The 8,931-nt window shown below is 55.3% G+C and overlaps 1 protein-coding gene across 36 annotated transcripts in view; it reads right to left on the reverse strand.

The window, feature by feature from the left end:
* Window positions 1–1,342, reverse strand: part of GDPD5 (glycerophosphodiester phosphodiesterase domain containing 5) — a 91,830-nt gene extending 90,488 nt beyond the window's left edge. For 9 of the 36 annotated variants that reach the window (XR_013404140.1, XR_013404156.1, XR_013404153.1 and 6 more), the window contains exon 1: window positions 473–1,286. The gene's annotated coding sequence lies outside the window, so the exon portion shown is untranslated. Of the gene's footprint in view, window positions 1–472 lie in introns of all 36 variants that reach the window. The other 27 variants (XR_013404138.1, XR_013404150.1, XR_013404149.1 and 24 more) reach the window with 12 other exon arrangements.
* Window positions 1,343–8,931: the final 7,589 nt, after the last annotated feature.

The raw sequence follows: 8,931 nt of genomic DNA on the forward strand, positions 1-8,931 counted from the left end.
TAGGAAGCTTCTCACCTCTGCCCTCAACTCTGAGTCACCTTTCCTGGGGGGTGACATGGCCAGGGAGCGGGAGGCAAGAAAAAAAAAGCCACTTCCTCAGCTTTAGGATCAGCACTCAGGTGCTCTGCTTCTTCCCCTTCTATCCTCTCCCGCTTCCCCAGTCTCCTCCCCGCAGTGAAAGATCACTCAGCCCCGTTAAGCCTCAGTTTCTCCATCTGCAAGCGCCGATAATAATACACAACACCTATTTCAGGAGTAGCAGTGAGCCTTAGGCGCGGGGCGTGGCGGGGCGCGGACCCGCACACAATGGGCGCTCAATAAGAGCCCGTTTTCTTTCTTTCCCCTCCCCTTCCCGCGCCCCCTCCCAGCCAGTTCCAGCCTCTGCTTGTTCCCCCCGAGACTCCCTCCGCTGGCCCCCGCGCTGCTGCGATGGGGTCGGGGACCGCTTCTGCCCCGCATCCGGGGCTCTCACCTGCAGCCTTGGCTCTCGCGGGCCGACGGGACAGAAGGGGACCCCTGTGTTATCTTCGGGGCAGGCACTGAGCCCCTCGCCTGAGGCGGGAGGAAGGTGGCAGCCTGGGTTCGTGGCACCAGCCTGGCCGTTCGGTCCGACTGTCCTGCCTGCCTAGGACCCCTCACGGAGCGCACGACCCGGCCGGAGCTTCCTGGGCACTCGCGCTGTTCCAAGTCCGAAGCACTCGGGTGGAGGCAACTGAAGGTTGGGGTCTCGTGGAGCCAGAGGCTGGGGGCGTCCGGGGTCCCGTGCACCGGAGTCGAGAGCCTGGGGCCACAATGCGCTAGCTCCGGAGTAGGGGCTCCGACCCTCACTGATGGAAAGGCGCGGAGCTACCCTGCAACCACGGACCCGTACTGCTGGGTTAGGAGCGTGCCGCCCCGGCGCAGCGGGTCAGGGCCGGGACTCCGCGCGTCCCGGCCGCGCGCCCCGGACCGCGGGGCTGGGACGGGCAGGGCAGGGCAGGGCAGTGCAGGCGCCGGCGGGGAGGTGCGGCGGCCGGAGCCCCGCGGGGAAGTCTTTCCAGGTCCCGACTCAGCTCGCTCTGTAAAACGGGGCGGACCTCGGCGCGGCAGCCGACTCCCGAGCTCCCGGCTGCGGCTCCACTTCCTCCTCTTCCCCCGCTCGCTCACCGCTCGCTCAGCGCCGCGCCGCTGCCACCTCCGCTGTCATCCCCGCCGCCCACCCCCACCGGAGCCGCAGCCCGATCTCAGCCGAGGCAGCGCCGCCCAGCGCCGGAGCGCCAGCCAGCGCGGCCCCGCCCGGACGGGGCGGAGGCAGCAGGGACCCCGCCCCCGGCCGGCAGCGGGCAGGGGCGGGGCGCGCGTCGGCTCCCCTTCCCGGGCCCCGCGCATGGGGCCGCAGGAGCCAATCCGAGGGTGGGAGCGGAGCGGCGCCCTGCGGAACGCGGACTCTACCTCGGAGAGGGCGGGGCGGACAATGAAGAGGTGCGGCTACAAAAGGACAATGGCGGGGCTGGGAGTTCAGAAAGGGCCGAGTCGGGGAGGGGGTTGGTCTCGGGACCCGGATGGAGGGAGAGGCGAGAGGGCTGGCTTGTTTGGGACAGGGGCATGGGGACTGCTGTGCGGGGATTGCGGGGTTCACGGGGAAGCAGCAGGGGCCAGGGTAGGAAAAGAAGCCGGGACGAGGCAAGGTGGAGGCGTGGGGGGATATCCGGGGTCAGGGATCCCAGGGACGCTGGAGCGAACCCTCCTGGGTGGTGGGATGCCGCCGACAGCTTGCTCCTGCCCAGCTTCTAGTGCTCGGCACTCAGAGGTGAGAGTTGGTCTGGGAAGTGTTCAGATTTCACGAAATGGTGAAAAACAAGTTTTTGGAAATAAGGAACGAATTTGTCTTCCACAAGCCTCCCTTCCCTGCGCCCATCCCCGAGGAGGAGAGCGTCGTGGTCAATTTTTAAAAATACGAACTCAAGAGGAGAGTTGTGTGAGGACACACACTTCGAATCGTAATACATCTGCAGTGTGCTCCCGCCCCATCCCACCCTGCACATTGGGTGCAAGAGCCATCTTTCATTTTATGTTATGTTATGTTATGTTATGTTATGTTATGTTATGTTATGTTATGTTATGTTATTTTGAGACAGGGTCCCGCTCTGTGGCCCAGGGTGGAGTGCAGTGGCACTATCACGGCTCACTGCAGCCTCGAACTTCCGGGCTCAGGAGATCCTCCCACCCTGTGCCTCCGGGATAGCTGTGACTACAGGCGTGCACCACCACATCCGGCTAATTTTTAAATTTTTTTGTAGAGACAGAGTCTCACAGTGTTTTCTAGGCTGGTCTCCATCTCCTGTGTTCCAGCGATCCTCCTGCCTCGGACTCCCAAAGTGCTGAGATTACAGGTGTGAGCCTGGTGCTTGGCCACGGAGCGGTCTTCAGTGTGTCTGCACAGGGACAGGCGCAGAGAAGGCGTTGGAGGGAATTGATGTATGAATGAAAGTTGAATGTGTGCCCCGGGGGAGTGGGGTAGGGGCCAAGTGAAAGCAGCTAACTGCCCTGGGGAGCTAAGGGATGTTGGTGGCACAGGACAGCCTCTTTGTAAGCCTCACACCAACCTTATGTTGTGATAGGTACTCCATTTCACAGATGAGGACTCAGCACAGAGAGGCTAAGTGACGTTCCCAAGACCACACAGCTGGCACAGAGTTGTATCCACCCATCACTATCAAATTCTAGGGTAAAGCTCTGTGACTTTAACAGATTATTCTCCCTCTCTGAGCCTCTGTTTCCTCATCTATAAAAGAAGAATAAAGGTGCTACCTGGCAGGGAACCAGGTGAGGCACTGGGCAGGCAGCAGGCTTCAGTGGGTGAAGCATGGGCATTCCCTGCAAAAGAAATGGCATCAAACTATGGCTGAGAGACTGGTTGGAAGAACAAGGAAGAGGGTGAGCTGGAGGCTGAAGTTTAGGCTGCGGACTTGAGGGTGCCCTCTCTTCTCCAGGCCCAGGGATTGGGAGTAGGCAAGTTGGCTCCAGGAAGCTGGGACTGGTCTCTCCAACCTGAGGGCTGGGAGAAGGCAGTTTTGCCTTTATCTGTTGAACTTGACGCTAAGAAACCTTGTGGCTCTTCCCTCTATCCAGAGCCTTCTCTGGCTCCCGATTGCCAGCATGACCAAGCCCTACATCCCTAGCCTGGCATTCCAGCCCCTTTGTTATTGCTGTCTGCCTGCTGACCCCACCAACCTCATCTCCCCATTGCTTACTTCCCTCTCTGCTTGTGCCAACTTCTCTCAGCTCCATTAGCAAGCAGAATGCTTCCTGTCTCCATGCAGTTGTCTCCTCCATGTGTTGCCCTGCTGTTCCCCTTCTCTCTGGAGTTAATTCCCATTTCTCTGCTGGGCTGAAGGTGGCCAAATGCCCACCTGTTCTCTTCACTGCTGTATCCCTAGAGCCTAACATGGAGCCTGGCACATAGTAGGTGCCAAATAAATAATTGTTGAATAAATGCCCCATCTCTCATGAGAGGTGGGACATGAGATGGGTCATTTATTCAACAATTATTTACTTGGCACCTACTCCAAGATTTATCACCACCTCCGAGAAGCCTTCCTGAACTCCCCCAGGCTGCCTGCCTTTGGTCTGGGCTCCCTCAGCTTGAAGGTTCTGTAATGATTGATCCATGTCTGATTTCCCTCCCACCCACCACCACCCAGCCTGGTACATGGCCCGCCCGTGTGAGATCTCAGCGCTGGGAGATGAATGAGGCTCTCAGAGAGTTCTCTGGCTGCCCCTGCTGCGAGAGCCTCCTCAGCCAGGTCAGATGAGCAGGATGTCAGAATGAAAAGGAGCTTTTCAGAATAGACCTCCATGACCTCTGAGGCGCTGGGGGTGTGTGGGGGGAGACATGCCCAAGGTCATCAGGAGGTGACCAGCAAACAGGTCTCAGACACCCACATTTGCCGTCTGGCCACTCTTCCAAAGGGAAGGGAGTCTTGTGAGCTGGGGAATCTGGCCTTTTGGTGGCAAATGAGTTCCACGAAGCACGACAGAGGTGGTCATGGTGGCTGGTCTGGGCGGTGGTGGAGGGCAAGGCTGCACGGAAACATTAGTCTTTTCTGCCTGATGCCCTACTGTTTCCAAGAACCTTCTACCTTCCTTACACAGAGGCAGCAGCTTCAGCTTCAGGCCCCAGGGCTGTTAAACACAGCTCCTCCCATTCTTATGGCAGACAGACATTCACTTTCTTTTTTTTTTTTTTTTTTGGAGACGGAGTCTCGCTCTGTCGCCCAGGCTGGAGTGCAGTGGCCGGATCTCAGCTCACTGCAAGCTCCGCCTCCCGGGTCTACGCCATTCTCCTGCCTCAGCCTCCCGAGTAGCTGGTACTACAGGCGCCCGCCACCTCGCCCGGCTAGTTTTTTGTATTTTTTAGTAGAGACGGGGTTTCACTGTGTTAGCCAGGATGGTCTCGATCTCCTGACCCTGTGATCCGCCCGTCTCGGCCTCCCAAAGTGCTGGGATTACAGGCTTGAGCCACCGTGCCCGGCCCAGACATTCACTTTCACACCTACATTTATATTAGTAATTTTTCAGTTTTTCTTAGATAGAATTGTATGAGGCTCCACACCCCTGGAGATCTGCTTCCAGCAAATCCTTACACTGCATCCATATATGCAGGTCCTGTGTGAGGCAATGGCAGGGACGCTCTGCCCTCCTGCAGCTCCCTGTCTGGTGGGGTGGTTGGGCTCTATTGAGCTCATTGAGCCCTTAAAATGCTTCGTGCCTTCCTACTCCTCTGTCTCCATCCCTGCCAGCCTGGAGTCCTTTCCCTGTCTCTCCTTCCTGCATGTGTCCTGCTTGCCTAGTGAGGATTTTCTCCATCCTTCAAGGCCCTTCTCACAAGCTGATGCCTCTGAGAACCCTGCCCACTTCTCCCAGTTGCAAGCACAGCCTCTTCCTTTGGAGCCTGTGGCACTGAAGGCCCTTTGTGCCTCCTTGGAACTCTAATGCCTTTGGATCTGGGCTGCTGTTGATGGGTCAATTTTCCCACCAGATTATGAGCTTTTGGAGGGCAAGGGGTGGAGTCTGATTTCTCTCTGCCCCAGTCCCTCATTCACCAACGTTTCCTGAGTTGGACCAAGTCCTATACCAAACATTGGGTATCTAGGGGTGGGACAATCAGATGAGAACCTGCCCTCATCATCGAGGGGCCTCCAGTCCCAGAGCTGTCTGCATGGAAATGTGTACCAAGTACTTTGTGAACAGAGGAGGCTGCCTGATTCAGCTGGAGGAGGGCAAGCTGGGCCAAGGGCAGCTTCATAGGGAGGGTGATGCTTGGGTATCTAAGAAGCAGAACTTGTCAAGATAAGGAGGGAAGCGTCTTCTAGGCAGAGGGAACACTGAGCGCAAAGGCATGAAAGTGGGAATGGGCGGGTGGGGGGTGAGAAGTTAGGTGCATTTAAGGCAACAGAAATGACAGAGGGAGGGAGAAGTGAGTTGCACAACAGAGCAGTTAGAGCACAGACTCTGGAGCTGCATGGCCTAGATTCAAATCCTGACACTACCAAGTACTAGCTCTGTTGTTACTCGGTGCCTCATTTTCCTTATCTGTAGAGTGGGGATAATCCCAGTACTTACCTTGTAGGATATTTATAAGGATTAAGTGAGTTAATTTTCGTAAGAAACCTAGGGTAGTGCTGATGACACGCATAAGTTCCCACTGAGTGTCAGGTAAATGAGGGGGAGCCAGAGAGGCCATGTTAGATGGGGTTCGTGTTTGGAATTTATTGGGAGGATGCTGGAGTATTAGCAAGGAGAGAGTGTGAAGGGGAGTGGGAGGCTTGGCTTGGACCCAGCCTGCTCTACCCACTCATGCACATCCAGAGGGCATCCCTGGGACCCCACCTGCCTGTCCCTCCTCCTCTCTGGCCTTCCACTGCCCTCAGTGACCCTGTGGCCCCAACTGACTTCAACTGATGTATAACAGTGCTATAGGAGCTGGGGCCACACCTACCCCAGTACACCTGGGGGAAACTTTATGTTCCAGATTATTGCCAAAGGAGGTCAACTAGGGGTCCCAAGGGGATCCAGGACACCTGTGCAGGGTGAGCATCTGAGCTGTAGCCTGACTTAACGTGTGGTGGATTTGGTAGGAGTGTGTATGTGGAATGGGGAGTGGCGAGGGGCTGGAGGCACTTGTCTGGCCCGGAGAGCTGGTTGGATGTAGGGCACTGTGGGTTGTGACGCTGTGGGCTTGGGAGCCAGGTGCACATCCTGGCCCAGTCACCTTCCCTCTTTGTGCCTGAGATTCCTGTGGGTAAAAGGGAGATGAAAATAGTAACTCCTTCAGGCTGTTTAGCTCAGTTGGGAAAAAAAAAGAAAAATAAAATAGTGGCTCCTTCAAAGGTGGTGAGGATGAAAAGATCAAATGTTCAGTGAGGCCTGAGGTACAAGATGTATATCTGGGAGACCAAAATCAATTCTGTAGTACCAAGGCCGAAAGGTTAAGAGAGCCCGTGGCTGGAGAGCTAGGCGGGGGGCGGGGCGGGGCGGGGGGGAGGCGCGCCACACAAGATCTTAGTCAAGAGTTGGCCTCTGTGCTGAGGGTGAGGGGAGCCGTGGGAGGGTTTCATAGGGACAACAAGGTCGTATGTGCGTCTCAGAGATCACTGAGTCAGAGAGACAGAATGGGGCCTGTTTTAACAGTCAAGGTGACAAGGAGAGGTGCGGGTCTGAGCCTGGGCCCCGGCTGTGGCCCAAGTGGGTGGGAGGCATCCAAGAACATTTACAGGGAAAGAGGCACGAGCTACTGATTTGTGTCCACGTAGGGCAATAGGGAGCTAGAAATGCCTGGGTGACTCCAGGGGCCCAGCTGGTGGTACCATTTGCTGTGGCGGGGATCCTGGAGATGCAAGTATGAGGAAAGGTTATGATGTGTTTTGGGGACACAGTGAGTTTGAGGGACCATTGGGAGATACATGGGATATGCTGTGGTAGAGCTCTGGGGGTGGGCCAGGCTTGAGCCCACCTCTTGGGAGTGGACAGCCTTTGGGAGGAGAGGGGGAGTGGCCCCTGGGAGGGAAGTGTGGCTCACCATGGAGAGGATAGGCAGGGGCTGGGGCCTGAGGAGGAGCCCTCTGAGGGCTTCCTCTTTCCCTCTTCCTCTGAGGAGAAGAGGACAGTGGGGAGCAGACACTGAGAAGAGAGTACAGGGAGAGGTTAGCCAGGGCCGGGAGGGCCAGGACAGAGGTGTCCTCTGGGGTGGGCCGTTGGGACTGTGGGTGACTTGGAAAGAGTGGTGTGGGTGGGGTGGGAGGCAGGAGCAGGGGCTTACTTGGTGACATGGTGGACAGCCCCTTCCAGGGCAGCTGACAGGGCAACATGGTTGGATGGCAGCTGGCCGGGAAGGCAGAGGCAGAGGAGGGTTTTGGTTTTGGTGTTGGTTTCTGGAAGACGGCTTCAGTTAAAGCTTTGTGAATAAGGGAGGGGCAGGAGGCTGACCTGGGATTGAAGAGAGGCTGTACTTGGGGGTTGGGGGTGAGGACCACAGTGGGGACAGGAAAGAAAGATCTGAAGCAGCCCCTTCTCACTTGGTAGAGGGGGCTTTGGGAAATGTCTGTGTCAAGTTAATAAAAAAATGATATCATGGCTGGGCAAGGTAGCTCATGCCTATAATCCCAGCACTTTGAGAGGCCAAGGCGGATAGATCACTTGAGGCCAGGAGTTCAAGACCAGCCTGGGCAACATAGTGAAACCCTGTCTCTACTAAAACGACGAAAATTAGCCATGTGTGGTGGCGCATGCCTATAGTCCCAGCTACTCGGTAAGCATGAGGCTTGAGGTGGAGGCTGCAGTGAGCTGAGATCGTGCCATTGCACTCCAGCCTGGGAGACCCTATCTAAAAAAAAAAAAAAAAAAAAAAAAAAAAAAAGATACATGACCCCCTTTCTCAATCTCCTGGGTCACTGCTCAGGCTCCAGTCTTGCAAAGCCGGGGAGCTTCACATTCCTTTCTGATCCCAGATCCTGGAAGCTTCCTCTCCCCACCAGGTCTTGTCGCCAGCCAGTGGGAATAACTGAGGTCACCATAACGCCATGCTGACCCTTCCCCAGAGCCTTTGGATGCTCACTAGAGGAGCTATCTACCTTGTCCCCACCATTGTCAGTTGCCAGGGTCTGCTTCCCTCCAACCCCCACCATGAACTTGCCAGATTGATTTCTGTGTCCCAGCACAGGGTGTGGCCACACCCAGTAGGCACTCAATACCTTTAACTGTGGAAATGCAGAGGGGATGCCTTCATTTGGTTGCTTCTGCTGCCGCCTGCTGTCTAACACTGGTTGGTACAACGTTAGAGGGCTTGTTCTGGAACTTAATGGTTTCAGGACCCCTTTTCTTGCCTAAAAGTTATTGAGGACCCCAAAGAACATCTGTTTGTATGTCTTATGCCTATTAGTGTTTACATTAATATAAATTTAAATTGATGTGTTTTAAAAATGTTCATATTATATAATTAAAATAATAAATGTAGTGTAATAACATTTTTAGAAAAAATATATTTACCAAAATAAAAAATTAATGAGAAGACTGGCACTATTTTATATGCTTACAAATTTCTTTAATGTCTTGATAGAAGACAGCTGGATTTTCAAACACACTTCTGCATTTAATCTGATGCAATATGTTGGGGTTGTTTTTGTTTTTTTTTTGAGATGGAGTCTCGCTCAATCACCAAGGCTGGAGTGCAGTGGTGCGATCTGGGCTCACTGCAAGCTCCACCTCCCGGGTTCACACCATTCTCCTGCCTCAGCCTCCCAAGTAGCTGGGACTACAGGCGCCCACCGCCACGCCCAGCTAATTTTTGGCATTTTTAGTAGAGACGGGGTTTCACCGTGTTAGCCAGGATGGTCTCGATCTCCTGACCTTGTGATCCGCCCGCCTCGGCCTCCCAAAGTGCTGGGATTACAG

This window comes from Macaca mulatta, chromosome 14 (genome assembly GCF_049350105.2).
Source record: "Macaca mulatta isolate MMU2019108-1 chromosome 14, T2T-MMU8v2.0, whole genome shotgun sequence".
Taxonomy (NCBI): Eukaryota; Metazoa; Chordata; class Mammalia; order Primates; family Cercopithecidae; genus Macaca; species Macaca mulatta.